The sequence below is a fragment of the Tachypleus tridentatus genome, chromosome 6 (assembly GCF_004210375.1).
Source record: "Tachypleus tridentatus isolate NWPU-2018 chromosome 6, ASM421037v1, whole genome shotgun sequence".
Classification (NCBI taxonomy): domain Eukaryota; kingdom Metazoa; phylum Arthropoda; class Merostomata; order Xiphosura; family Limulidae; genus Tachypleus; species Tachypleus tridentatus.
The window spans coordinates 36,059,738-36,075,885 of NC_134830.1; the positions used below are offsets into that span (position 1 = coordinate 36,059,738).

A 16,148-nucleotide genomic window follows, 5' to 3' on the forward strand; every position below is an offset into this window, starting at 1 on the left:
CTACAATCAAACTAATGGGCGTGTTCACTTAATAACTGTCCAATAGTAGAACACATCTACTTTGACTAGATTAATTAAGAGAAGTCAAAGCTGCATTGTCAGTATTAACGAGAAACTTGGCAAACGTATAACTCCTTTTAAACCAAATACATGAAGAATGTCTGACGATTTTTTTTTTACTTTTGCAAGCGTTTCTGAGGACTACAATCTGAGATAGCTCACCACCGTGGACTCGGTCGCTTAAAAATGTTCTTTTATTAGAAAAAACGTATTCACTTACGATTAGTGAAATAATCATTCTATGATTATGATTATACTATGAAACGTATTCTAATAATCTCATACAAGGATCAGACAGTAGGCGTAAGTCAATTGCAAAAAAATTCATTGACGATTCTAACCACTCTAGCCAAATAACAGTGATTTTAGTGTTTTTGTAAAGTAATAGAGCAATTATACCAAACATGCTCGCCCTTTCAGCAGTGAGGGCTTTATAATGTTACGATCAATCCTACTACTCGTTGGTAAAAAGAGTAGCCTAAGAGTTGGCGATAGGTGGTAATGACTAGCTGCCTTCCCTCTAGTCTAACACTGTTAAATTAGGGAAGGCTAGCGCAGATAGCTCTCGTGTAGCTTTGCGCGAAATTCAATACAAAACCCATTGAACATGAGCAAAATCTGAAATTTTAAATCTGTTTCATCAGAAAATCAGTTAACAACTCAAAGTTTTAAACGGCCATGCTGACCTCATCTTTTAAATAAAAAGCAAAAATGGAAAATTGCCATTTATATATGGTGTTGTTACCTAACCAAATACGTAGAATTTCCGTTTTACTATTATATTAATACTGTAACAAACGCTGCTAAGATGCGTATTTTTGTAAAACTTTACTCCAGAGGAGCCTGATCAGTTACGTACAACTAACGGTCTTAGGCACGTGTGATCTCCGTAATGAAAAGTGTTTTTGAGAAATTATTTAGTTTAGTTTGAGTGGCCATTTCAGACGAACATTTTCTGTATCAAACTCAAAGTAGTTTTTGAACCTAGATGTTAATCTTAGGTTTTTGTTATAAGCTATTATTAGCTCTTTGTTTAGGAGTATAAAGAGATTGTAAGTTTAAGATTTAGTCTTAACTTCATGGTGTTTCTGAGAACTGTCGAGTTTCTTCAAAATATCGACAAGTTTTGGTGAAATTGATATTGAACTTTGTAACTGTACATCTAGTGTGAATTTCAACTTTGAATTTAAAACTCGAAGCTGATTTTTGACTTAATAAGTTAGAAGTGATTGTGTTGAGTTACAGAGATAATTCCTACGTGGATCTACCAAAAAGAGTTTTTTTTTTATTTTATACCTTTGTAAACAATTGTATAAACGGTAACATTTTATGTTGTGTTTTTTATGTTATAATATGTTATATATCTATAAAATCACAAAACTGCAAAGTTCTAATTTTGGTTTTTACTTATGGTATAGTATGGTAATACCGGATCATAACAATGCATAGGATTGCTAATTAAACAATATATAATTACTGCAACACATATGGTTTGTTTTAAATTTCGCGCAAAGTTACACGAGGGCTATCTGTGCTAGCCGTCCCTGATATAGCAGTGTAAGACTAGAGTGAAGGCAACTAGTCATCACCACCCACCGTCAACTCTTGGGCTACTATTGTACCAAGAAATAGTGGGATTCACCGTCACATTATAACGCTGAAAGAGCGAGCATGTTTGGTGTGACGGGGATTTGAACCCGCCACCGTCGGATTACAAGTCGAGTGTCTTAACCACCTCAGAAATATGTACAACTCTCTTTTAAACATTATATTATTACCATAACAGATATGTAGAACTGTCATCTGATTATTATATTGGTACTACGCAATAAGCAGTGAGCCAAATAATTAACGAATCAATAAGGACGAGAAACCGGTTCTTCACTGTTTAACCAGTTTCTTTGTTGTTATTTAAAAATACATCATTACGTTTTTAAATATGAAATGAATTTAAAAGCTACGTTATATTAAAACAAAAAGTTTGAGATATTGCCATTTAATCTTTCTGGCACTAAATATAACAGATGTGTCTGTTTGCGTGTTATATAATTTACTACAAAAACTGAACAAAGTTGGAGTACGAATTTCCACTTCACACGATATTTTATTACATGAAGTCATGTGGATAATAGAAACGGTGTTATTCACGACTTTACCGAGTGTCATTTTTAATATACGATAGTACTGTGATATCCAAGACTCATAGATCGCGATACTATGCTGAAAAACAACACAACACGTTCCTTATTGTTCGATTACGTTCCATTAGGATCTCTAATAATTTTATCGCACTTCTGTGTTCACTGTTAGCCAAGCTCTCAGCGACACGAGTAAATTACACAAGTAAGAATTACTTTAATAATTTAATGAAATTTAAAATTCGAATCCATAAACAATACAAAGAAAAAAGATTTAAAAACTATAATGAATTGCGTTTTCGTTAATGTGTTTGCTTGTTTTAAAATTTTCGTACAAAGTTATATTAGAGCTGTATTCACATAATCGCTTCTTAATTTTAACACTGGTAGACTGGAGAAACAGAAATAAGCTGGTCTAGCGCACCTGTGAAGCTAATGTTCTGGTAACGAGACGCAAACAGTGAATCTACGGAATCAGAGTCCCGGTTCACTAGCTATTAGGCTGGCCCACCATGGCCAGATGGTTAGAACGCTCGACTCGTAATTTGAGGATCGCGGTTTCGAATTCCCGTCGCACCAAACATGCTCGTCCTTTCAGCCGTGGGGGCATTATAAAGTTATGATCAATCCCACTATTTGTTGGTAAAAAGTAACCCAAGAGCTGCCTTACCTCTAGTCTTACACTGCTAGTGCAGACAGCCCTCGTGTAGCTTTGCGCGAAATTGAAAAGAAACAAACAAGCTATTAGGCTATGTTCAGTATTTTCTAAAAGAAAGTTTCATTAACGTGGGTTTGGTCTACACATTCTCTCAGTATTAAGATATTTATACTTTAAATTATTTGTGTTTGAGCTTTCAGTATTTTGTTTACTAAGTAATGAAGTTAGTTACAAGATTAACTTAACAACTCTCCCTCTTTTCACACTAAAAACAAGTGTATTTGGTAAGTCGGTTGTAAAAGGTTAATAATTTGGTACGTATGTTAAAATGAAAACAGGAAGTAGAAAGATCACTTTTATGATATGTTTTCCGTTACACGTGAAAGTCCACTTAATCTAGTAGCATTATATATTCCCATAAATTAAGGACATTTTATGAAAGTCTTTCTTTCCAACTGTCAGTAAAACCAATAGAAAACTGTAAACTAGATACCAAAATTTAAGATTCACACAGTTACTCGTGTTTCTTTCTTTCCTGTATTATCCGAGTTCCAAGTTATTTTCTGCAATACATTTCCCGAATCTGCATTTTACAGATACTGTTATACGTATCTATTAGATATCAGTTGGACAGGAATGGGGACAACTTTAATGATAAACAGTAGAACGATGTGAGTAACGCCCAACATTTGACACGTGTGTGCATACTAACATTTAACTCCTGAATGTTTCAGAATATGCATATTAGATCTTTAGCAAGTGTGAAATATTAGGTACAAAAATAATGAAGTTCAAATATTCTATAAAAAGTAATTAAAATGCAGAATTAAAGGATGAAGTAAATTGAAATACAACCATTATGGTTTGAATTTCGCGCAAAACTACACGAGGGTTACCTGAGCTAGCCGCCCCTAATTTAGCAGCGTAAGGCTAGAGGGAAGGCAACTGGTCATCACCACCCACTACTCTTGGGGCTATTCTTTTACCAAGAAACAGTGGGATAGACCGTTACTTTATAACGCCTTCACAGCTAAAAAGGGGAGCATGTCTGGTGTAATGAGGATTCGAACCCGTGATCCTCCAATGACGAATCGAGTGCCTAAACCACTTGGCTATGGCGGGCCAAGTAAAATTCTGTCAATGAAGAATAAGGTACTGAAACAATTGTAACAATATTATACAACTTATTCAGATCAGACTTGATTGTAGTAAAGCTGTGTTTTTGTTTATTTGTTTTGAATTTCGCGCATAATTCAGCAGTGTAAGACTAGAGTAAAGTCTATTCATCACCACTTATCGCCTACTCTTGGGATAATCTTTACCAGCGAATAATGGGGTTGATCGTAACATTATAACCCCCCTTTCCTACAGCTACAAGGCCGAACATGATTGGAGTTACGGGCCTTAACCATTTAGCTATGCCGGGCCATAAAGTTGTGCTATTATTTAAAGTTGGGAATTATTTATAATAGATAAACGTTATTTAGTTAAAAGTTTGATATTAGATGATCCAGATAATATGACTTTGAAGTTCGTTATCAACATAGGGCGACTTGTTTTCACTGTATGTGCGAGTTGTGGGATATGGTGGATTTTATAGTTTTTTACCAGTTCTGATCGCATAATTGTTGTATAGTTTTGCTAGTGCAAGTGGCATTACAACCACTTCGTTTGTGTTTATATACGACCCTGGAACACATAGGGTTGGATAATAAGTCCTTATATAGGAATAGATTTTGTATTATGAAAGGTGATTTAAATATCATTTGTAGTTGAGCTTGTGACTTTACCATGAAACTTTTCTTACCTGAAAAAGGCTTGAATACATTGTAAGGGATAGCTGTTTGTTAAACATCTGCACCGTATATGTATCTTTACAGTTTAGCAGTACACTCTAAATATTCGTATGAAATAAACAAACAGCTGTATTTCTAAAATGAATTTTGTAATTACTTATAACACCGTGGCGGACATATTTGATTCCCCTAGATAGAAAAAAGGAAACCACACCCACGCACATCCACAATATGTTCTTGTAACGTGTTCAGTTTGTTTAATGCAGCATAAATGTTTAAACACTTTGTTCATATGAACATACAATATATCTAAATAAACATCTTAGTTTTAAACAAATTACCCTTCACGTAAATATTTATTTGTTGCCAAGCATAAAACTACACAGTGGGATACTTGAACTGTGCCCACTACGAGCATCGAAATCCTGTTTTTAACGTTATCAGCCTTCAGACTTACTTTTGAGCCATTGGGCGCATTTACTTTTAATCTAAACACTTTGATTCAGCAATCAAATAACAACATATCTAAATAAATGCGTATCTAACGATTATTATATATATATATATATCAGATTATCTCATAAGTAATGCCCGAAAATTTAATACAGAAAGTGCATCATCATTTCTGTCTTTGTAAAGGCTTTAATTAGTAAAATATGTGGTAGGAAGTGTATAAAAATGTTCAGTCAAAAAACTAACCCATCTATACTTTTTCAGATCATTAACCAAATAAATCCTTATGAAGATGGATGTGTCTGAGGAACACATTAGGCATATAATGCTTTAGGAGTTTGAAGAAGGCAATAGTGCATCAGAAACTACACGAAACATTCATGGTGTTTATAGTGTGGAGTCTCTCAATGAAAGAAAATGTCGTAGGTGGTTTCAAAAGCTCAGATGACGTGACTACAGCTTAAGTGATGCGGCACATTCAGGTCGTTCTGTTGAGTTTAATGATGACTTGCTGCTGGCTGCATGTGATGAAGATTGTGCTATAACGGTTGAAGATAGGTTGACTAACACAGAAGCTGAATTCAGCCCATTAAACAGTTCAACGTCATCTGAAACAGCTTGGAAAGGTGTCAAAACTTAGAAAATGGGTCCCACATGATTTGATAGAAGCCAACCTTAGAGCAAGAGTGGACATTTTTACTTCTCTGCATTCTCGTGAACATTACTCACCTTTTTTGGACAGGTTAGTGACTGGAGATGAAAAATAGATATTTTATAAAAATATTAAGCACCGCAGACAATTGCTCAGTGCAGGTAAACTGACTAAAGCACAATCCAGAATGGACCTCCACCCTATGAAAGTCTTGTTAAGCGTTTGGTAGGACATTGTTGGTGTGATCCCCTTTGAGTTGCTGCCACTCAGTATAACGATTACATTAGACTTCTATTGTCAACAGTTAGAGTGCTTAAATGTTGCACTGAAAGAAAAGAGGTCTGCTTTGATCAATTATAAAAGTGTTGTGTTACACTAGTATAATGCACGGCCCCATACAGCAAGGATCACATCTACAAAGGTTGAAGAGCTAGACTGGGAAAAACTTCCACATCCTCTTTATTCTTCAGACCTTGCCCCATCTGATTATCATCTATTCTGAAGCTTGCAGAACTATCTTAGTGAAAAAATATCTTGGAACACATGAAGATGTTAAAACTACCCTCTTTACATTCTTTTCCTCCAAATCCCAAGACTTTTATAGAAGTAGCATTTAGAAGCTTGCGAATCGTTGCCACGAAGTAATTAATAACAAAGGAACATACATTATTGATTAAATAACATTAAAAGCGTTTAAAATCCTTTCTCTTTTTCTGAACCTAAAATCGGACATTACTTAAGGGATGACGTGATAATTGCTAACGTTTACCAATCACCTTTAATTATCCATAATATAGAGACACACAAAAGTTCCACAATACATTCGGTTACTTATTTCTGACATTTTCCGTGCTATCATTTATCGTATTATAAGTAAATACAAGAACGTGCATGGTTTGAAGTCTCTTAGCTAATAGTATAAATTCGAATGCTTTTCTACACATTTTGTTGTTGCGACTTGATATAAGGGAGTGAAGTATAACAACGTACATTACAAAGGGTATTTAACTTATCAATATTTATTTACACTTTTGCAACGTTGAATAATGATCTTACAATTTGATTATTTCCAATAATATTCTTGTACGTGATATCTAAGATGACTTGTTAATTTCTATAAACAACATATTTTCTTTATATCACAAAACATTCATCTATTCTCTTTTAATGTTTCCCTGCTTATACGACTCTATAATTTAGTAGATCCCTATTCACTTTTGTAATTTAAACTTTTTAATGAAAAACACAGATCTCGTTTGTTTTACGTTACAAAGTTGTTTTATATATTGTGGAAGTGAGTTACAAGTATCATAATATTGCTTATAGAATTATTCTAAAGTTAAAAAAAATTATTATTCATGACATATCCAATTCCTTCACGAGGTATCATCCCAGTCGTGTTATCATTACACGTGCGCTGTGTGTACAATTCTAATTCGTTTTCTCTCTCTTGAACGATAAAAATTTACGGTTTATATTTGATAAATTTTGGATAAAATATTTCTGACTTGCTAGTTCCAATTTACGTTACGTCCCTAGCGAGAGTTTCTTTTTTCCGTCAGATACTGTATTTAAACATTTCATTTTACACTGTCTGAATTAATATATGTCATAAACCTTATTGAAATCCCACAAATGAAAAATTTCCAATAATTTTGCCTCTGTACTGGAGGCATGGAAATCCGCAATAAGATCATGATTCTTGTATACTTGCTTCTGATTTAGCATCATATCAGGAAACAAGCTGTTTAAAAAGCATTCGATTGCAGTGTTTTGGTCCTTTTAGTTTTATCATGTTTAAGACTAGTTTTAGGGAAGATAAAGACATTTCGAACATATATATATATAAAAAATTACGACAACCTTTTGAGTCAGTCAGGTGGATTCATTACTTCCGATAATTAATTATTAACTATGACTGTTCTGTTAACCTTGTAAGTTATCCTGTGAGTCCACAGTTACAATAAAGTATAGTTCTCAATTTTTGGACTGAGTCGCCGCGACTGATACAGTTCAAATAACCCAATGTTGTATGCTATGCGCTAAAACAAATAGTTTGTTTATTTTGAATTTTCGCGCAAAGCTACACGAGGGCTATCTGCGCTAGCCGTCCCTAATTTAGCAGTGTAAGACTAAAGGGAAGGCAGCTAGTCATCACCACCCACCGCCAACTCTTGGGCTACTCTTTTAGCAACGAATAGTTGGACTGACTGTCAAATTATAGTGCCCCCACAGTTGAAAGGGCGAGCATGTTTGGTGTGACGGGGATTCGAATCCGCGACCCTCCAATTTCGAGTCGAGTGCCTTAACCACCTGGCCACGCCGGACCGTAAAACAAATGGACAAACGGATTTTAAAAAGGTTTTGGATTACAAACTCCGTTCGAGCTTAAAAATGGACTTTTACAACGACAACAACTAGTGAATACATGTTTCAAACCATCTTTATCTTCTGAATTCGAAATTAAATGTAAAGCGTAGGAATCGTGTGTATATATATATACATATGTATATAACGCAAAGGACATAAATTTTGAGCTAGTGGTGTTTTTTAAGTTGCTAAATGAAAGGATAATATTACTTGACAAACACTGAATTGGAATTGGTACTTAAACAGTGAATAGTATTCTATAATCAACAAAAAATCTAGTTAACAATTGGAGTGTAAGTAAACACATATTAATGTGATTGAGGTATATTAAGGATATGAGAATTTACATAGCTGAGTATATGACAATTTACGTAGCCAATATCAAATGTTCTAATATTTTTACATTAATCTTACCGATTTCTGCGTCTATAGGTCACAAAAAATTCGTTATTTTAAGAGTTTAACAAAATTTGGAATTTTCAGAAATTAATCAACTCGAAATAAAATAACTTAGAATTCTTTTATTTTGCTTGTCTTAAGTCACGTGTGTAGCCGACAGAATGAAATTAATTTCGCTGAAAACGCTGGATTATTCATCAACCTATTAAATAGTTGTTAAAAACTGCAATTCTACTTAATGTTGGAACCGCTTGAGGATGACAACAATGGTGAGAAATATGGTTCATACACGTTTCTTTGTTTGAGAAGTAACAAAACGGCAAAATGCACATTGGAAACAAATTCGAATATTACTTTAGCTCTTTGTGTGTTTTCTTTCAATAAAATTCTTTCCCTCGTACATATAACTGTTACACCTATAACGTCTCAGCCACTAGCATAGTACGACGATCAGGAATTCCTTCTGACAAAATATGGTTTGCTATTCACTAATAATTCGATTACTATCACTCGACACTCTTTTCAAAAATAAAGAAAATTCTTGTCGTAACACGGATGGATTAACAGCACATTTCTTTATGAGAGCAAATACGGTGTTTTGTCAAATCTAGTTCAGTTTCAAACCCTTTACCACGTGCCATCAGCTTAACAGAACACTGTTAAATTCGTCAACGAAAAGAATACAAAGAGTTTGTGTAGGAAACAAAAATCTGTTTTATGTGGATATGGTAAAAAAGCGATTTTGGAGTTTGAATCTACTTTGGGAATGTTTAATATTATTTTAAAATATTTTTATGAACTTTATCTGGTAACAACTGCTGGAATTTAAACCAAAATAAATATGCTATTTTCATTTTTGCAGCGGAGTACTAATATTGGAAAATTTCTCTTCATGGTTTTGGTTTTGTTCCCCCATTTTTATATATACCACAGTTTGCGCTTTTATGTGGAACAGAAGAAATGCAATATTCACGAAATCTTTGTGTCGGAAACACTGGAAGCTGAGAGACGGGGGTCGAGAACACATAAAACAATTTCCGCCTGGATTTTTCCTTTCCTTTTTATCACGGAGTTTCGTTCTCAGTCGTGGCCGGCGGCAGCAAGTATTTGAGCTGACAAACAGTCGTCTAACAACGGGAACCCTCTCCCAAGAGATGCATTCAGGGACTATTTTTACCGCATCGTTGGCTTTATAGAGAAGACGATAAAGGTGGTTAATTGGATTTTGTGCAGCCGAGCTGTTAGTAACAAGTGAAGTCATCAGCACTGCTTACTCTTGGGTCCTCTATAGGTTATCATAAAGAAATTACTTATATAGGTGAACATATTCCATCAAAACATCTTCTACCTGTGCAGCTGTTAGTTAACTAACACTAGTGCAATTTATCTACCTATGAGTGTATCTACTTAATTATTAACTTAGAGTACGAATACAGAATAGGCGTTGCATTTTGCACAACGTTGTCCAATACGGCAGAAAAAAGAAAACATCTTTAATAACAACTCCAGTCTGCGTTACGTAGTAGCCTGAGGCCAGAATCTCTTTAACTATGATCATATTTGTTTGTATATTTAAATACGTGTTTGATATCAGTAGAATAATCAGTACTTTTCATGTACTCGTTTATATGATGATCATATAAGTAGCAAATGTTCACTGTCTAAAATAATATACATGATTTCCAAACTGCTCAGAGAACTGGAATAACTGAGAAGACAGTCATGGTTGACAGTTAATCATTTTTCATAAATTTCCTTATGAAGTATCTAAATCCCCAAAATTATTTCTATGTTTGAAAAGAGCTTTCACTCCTTTCTAAATAAGTTACCAAACTGTGACGTATATTGTTTACATTGTTTTAATATAGTTCTTGCTAAAACTTCCTTTTTTAAGATTAGTTTTAAAAGTTGTCTTCTGCTAAGTTAGCAGTAAGTTTACGGACTTACAACGCAAGAATTCGGGGTTTGATTCTTAGCGGTGGAAAGAGCACAGATGAACAGTTTACGATAAAAACAAACAAACTAACTAAAATGCGTTAAATACTAAAAAGAAAAAATTTGCTTAAACATCTTAAAGCTAACCCACAAATACTGTGTTTCACCACATATTGAAACCACTCCTGTAAAAGCGAGCTCACCACCCTAATATTCGGGACTTGATTTCCAGCTGTTGACACAGTAGATAGTCCAACGTAGCTTTGCTCTTAATATAAACAAACAAACAGATTGCAAAAGTATACAAGTATCTTATTAAGCGAGTGCTAAGTAATAGTTGTCTCGCAACCCACGTGAGTTTACAGTTTAAAATTAACCGATACGCAATAGTATGCTTACATTTTCCTTCATAAGTTTGCCACAGGACAACATCAGCGAAGAATCGAATGCGGGACTTCTCGCATGCTAATCGAATGAGCTAAAGAGTTAACTTACTAGAAACTCCAACTGAGACATTTTTCAACAAGCTTAGGTATCATATTCTTCACCTCTTACAATCGAGGCATATGCGTATATTAGGATTGTGACAAGTTGCATTTTTGTATCTCCTACCAGAATAATTTGAATCCGCAATCGCTCATGCTACAGATAAGTGCTCTAAACAAAAGTGTTACCGACTAGGGATTGCTATTAAAGCATTTTATAGTGACTAAAATTACTACCAGCTTAGGGTTGACTTCCATCATTACGTCATGGTTAGGGTGCTCGACTCTCAATCTGAGAGACAAGGATTCGAATCCTTTGACCACCAGAAATTCTCACTATTTCAGCCATGGGGATGCTATAGTGTGAAGGCCAATCGCACTATTCGTTGGTGGAAGAATACTCCAAGAGTTGGCGGTGGGTGGTGTCGATTAAATCCCTGCCCTATAATCTTTCACAAGCAAATTAGGGACAGCTAGCGCAGGTAACACTCTTGTAGCTTTGCGTGAAATTCAAACCAATCAAGCGAAACAAACCATTTCATCACTTTAACTTAGTACAAAATTATTTATAAAAAATGTATTCATATTTCTCAACAGTTGGCCCAGCATAGCCAGGTGGTTAAGGCACACAACTCGTAATCCGAGGATTGCGGGTTCGAATCTCCGTCACACCAAACATGCTGTCTTTTCAGCCGTGAAGGACGTTATAATATGACGGTCAATCCTACTATTCGTTGGTAAAAGAGTAGCTCAAGAGTTGGCGGTGGGTGATGATGACCAGCTGCCTTCCCACTAGTCTTAAACTGCTAAATTAGGGACGGCTAGCTCAGATAGCCCTCGTGTAGCTTTGCACGAAATTAAAAACAAACCAAACAGTTGCGAAGTGATGGTTGTTGGAAAACTTGTGTTAGACCACAATTGAACATTTAAAAGCACCAGTGCTACTGAGCTAAATCTGGCGCAGTATATTCTACAATGCGTTCTGTGATGGATATACTATCATATATCTGTTTTAATATTAATTTATGTTTAAGTTAAGTTTATGATCAGAAATATACATAACTTCTGTTGTTAAATCTCTTTTACGAAATTTCTGCGTATTCACTAAAATTGTAAAAAATTCTCGAGTGTAAGAATCAACAATATATGTGTGTAAGTAAATACTGGTGTATTCAGTTTTACTGTACAAGTTGAACCTTTTAGACACTCCCCTCACGCCTATAAATATAATCATTGTGACGCATCAGGAGATAATATACATTACTAGTTTGTTACATTTGGGTGCTATAAGTCTTGAAAGTTGTAACTGTGATTGATTTAACGCTTATTAACTGGTAACTTCAGATATTTGACCAAGAATATTTATAAATTTTAAATATCAAAAGCCATTTACCTTCGGGGATTCACATCGAACATTAGTATTTTTACGAAACCATTTACTAATTGCAATTAGATTAATTAGAAGTGGGAACGGAGAAAAGGGAAGATCACAGAGCTAGTTAACCCCTTGTTAAGTGAATGGTAGCTATATAAACTCAAAATTACTTCGCTTATCGTAAACCCTCGATAAGATATCGAGGAAGTCCAGACCAGATAGAGGACTATATTGTTTGTAAGGCAGTAAAACATAGGCCCGGCATGGTCACGTGGGTTAAGGCGTTCGACTCGTAATTTGAAGGTCGTGGGTTCGAATCTGCGTCGCACCAAATATGCTCGCCCTTTCAACGATGGGGGCATTACAATGTGACGGTCAATCCCACTATTCGTTGGTAAAAGAGTAGCCCAAGAACCGGCGGTGAATGGTGATGACTAGCTTCATTCTCTCTAGCCTTACACTGATAAATTAGGGACTGCTAGCGCAGATAGCCCTCGTGTAGCTTTGCGCGAATTTCAAATAAACAAACAGTAAAACTTTTGTACGTAAATCATTATTTGTAGTAACCGTTAATGTAAATCGTGTTTTTATTTTTTTGTATATCAAAATATATTTTGATTCTAAAATAAAACTGTGTGTATCAATTTTGTTGGCAAATTTAATAAAATGGATACATATCAACATTTATTCAGCTTTTAATTCTAAATTATCATTTAACTCAGTTCCAGGCCATTAGAATTTAAGACGTTGCTTAATAAATTGGGGGATCGTTTGGGATGGATTGTAATACGTAACAATTTACATGGGCTATATATATTCAGTTGAAGTAAAGCTTTTTGTACGTACTCTTTGTTGAAAGCAGACATTGTGTGGACATCGATATTCCACGTACTGCTTACGGAAACCTTAGACAAACACTGATTTACAAGGTGTATGGGGAAGGTAATATAGCACAAAACTTATACGGATATTTACACTTAAAATATCAGAGAAAAGGCTTACCGTCAGTCTTCTCATGTCTTATTATAAAAACAGAAAAAAATTGACAAAATAGGCTTAAGGACATGAAAGTAATTCACAGAAGGACACAATATAACAGTATACAGTGTTAGCGGTTGGACTGAGGAAATTTATTAGTGCACAAAACTGTAAATTTTGGTGTTTATGATACGAATTGGGATTTTGGACTTGCACTAATATGTTTCTGATGTAGGTAGAAATCCCCTAGGGAAGTCTTCCTGAATAGCACTTAAGATATCTGTAATTATTATAGTGTTAAAAGGTAATTTAGTTAAATCCTCAGGTACGTAACGAGCCATTAAAATTAGAGACAGCAGCTGATGTATCGTGGTTACGATTAACTGAGACACTTTATTTGTTCATTGTCGTTTACGTTTGGTGTGTGTTTCTACAGATGAACAATAAAAAGGCATACTGCAGTACGTGACATAGTAATAAAAGAAAACAAACTGCAGAAATGCCTTTGGTTAGAGTTAAACACGAAAGGAATAAAAAGGGGTATCTTCATAAAATGTTGCTAGCAAACGGAAATACGAGGAGTAACAATTAATTAATGTGGGCCAATGAACAAATTGTAGCTGGTTTGATTTTTGAGATCAGTTAGGAATACACGATTATTGAGCTAGATAATAAACTATGTCATTATATTTTATAAAGTTGGAACAAATAATAAGTTACTTCAAACTGTTAGAAAAATCGCTGGAGTTTCTTACTAGAAACTCATGTTTGCTCAAAACTCTCACAAGTTTTTACTGTAATTACTCACAACATACAGTAACTTTGAGTTATGCTTCCTCCTTCACTGGTTTTAATATCATTTGGGTATTCCTTTTTATATTATATTCAAATCTACTTTCAATTCAGTAAACTTTCAAAAATGAGTTGTTTTTTTCTTTCTTCTGATTCAAAACAGAAGCTTCCACGATGAATTCTCCCTTTTTTGTTTTTGCTCATGAGAATGTTTGGAATAATAACGCCCTCAATCTTATAAACATATTGGGATTATAATATTCTGCTTTTTTATGTAAGGGTTTCAGGATAACACTTCTTTCTGTTTCATGAATATTTCAGGGCCGGCAGGTCTCTCTTTCTAAACGATATTATCGTTATTCATCGGAGTAAAATTCCTTCCTATTTTTTATAGCGACTTTATTTTCACAAACTATGACGATGAGGTATATATATATATATATATATATACTGGGAAAGTTTATATTCAATTATTCTTATATTTATTCCGCTGGTTTAGCTCTAAAAATCCTATTTTTAGGCATTTATAAAATCTATAGCAAACTCTTAATATCCTTTTAAATATATATATCAGGAAGATAAGGTAAAGTATTCTTTTAATTTGTAAACATTAAAAACAATGTTGTATTATTAACAAGTTCGAATGTTATAGCTCAAACATCTTGAAAATTTGGTCTTTTAAAAGACAAAATGGGATATTGACAGACACTCAGTTATCGTAAAATCCAGTGTTCTAAAAGAGACAGAACAAGGCCCGGAATGGCCAGGTAGTGGGGCGCTTGATTCGTAATCTGAGGGACTCGAGTTCACATCCCCGTCACACTAAACATGATCGCCTTTCCAGCTGTGGAGACGTTTTAAAGTTACGGTCAATCCCACTATTCGTTAGTAAAAGAGGAGCCAAAGAGTTGGCGGTGGGTGGTGATGACTAGCTGCCTTCACTCTAGTCTTACAGTGCAAAATTAGGGACGGCTAGCGCAGATAGCCCTCGAGTAGCTTTGCGCGAAATTCAAAAACAAACAAACTACCCTGCCATCAGACAAACAACAGCAGCTAATTCTTTTCCTCCTGCAAGTTTTCATTTGTAGGTGATAAGTATAACACTACAAAACTCGAAATGTGAAAACAAACAGTATTGAAGAATTACTCAGATGGTCAATAACAGGAGCAATGACAGCTCGGTTAAGATACAATGAGATTAAGATACAATGAGGTTAAGACACAATGCCAGAGGCAGATGAAACATTTATCAATTGCAACGAATTCGCTCAGAAGTAATGTATCTTTTGATCAATATAAATAGTGTTTGGAAGCTCACATAATAATTTAACTATGCATTCCTTAAACGCACGCAAATAAATATGTAATGAACATGTAAATATATGTATATAATTTTTCAAATGAATCATATCCTCCGATTAAATGAGCCTAAACAACATTTTCATATTGTAATTCAAGAAAGGCTTACCTTTTTCTCCTTTAAAAACTCCTGAAGTAGAAAAGACGTTAGTTATAAAACAAATACGTTCTCACTCCTTCTCTTGTTCTGTTAAACTGACCTCTCGTGCCGTACCAACTGATTTCCCGTTTCGATCACAAAAGCACGCGCCATCTCAGTTGACGCATCATTCTCTCAACCAATGAATTTTAAGGAAACAGAGGCACGCGCTTAAAATTTAGAAGCAAGTCTTGTTTTACCAATAAACCATGTTTGTTCATATGTTCGGTTTGATTGATTTCTTTGACATGCAAGTTAGACTTCAAATATTATTTGATGACAGGTTGGCAGTAAACGTGAAAGTACACTGCCCATTGGGTAATATGGAAGTCATATTAAGATATGCTTTCAGAAATGTTGCATTCCCTAATATTGAGAATGTAATGAAATTTCCACGTGTGAAATATAAAATATAATGGATATAGAATAACGAAGCAAAAACCTGTTTTTTCTTCACTTCGGTTGGCTTGGCTACTGTTAAGCACAAAGCTGCATAATAAACTGTGTTCTGCTCACCACGGGTGTTGAAACCTGACTTTTAGCGAATGTAAGTTCGCAA

General features: G+C 34.7%; 1 protein-coding gene across 1 annotated transcript in view; it reads right to left on the bottom strand.

The window, feature by feature from the left end:
• The window catches only part of LOC143252247 (amino acid transporter heavy chain SLC3A1-like), a 30,967-nt gene extending 15,307 nt beyond the window's left edge, over nucleotides 1-15,660 (bottom strand). The window contains exon 1 of the mRNA XM_076504092.1: nucleotides 15,560-15,660. The gene's annotated coding sequence lies outside the window, so the exon portion shown is untranslated. The remainder of the gene's footprint in view (nucleotides 1-15,559) is intronic.
• Between the last annotated feature and the right edge of the window lie 488 nt (nucleotides 15,661-16,148).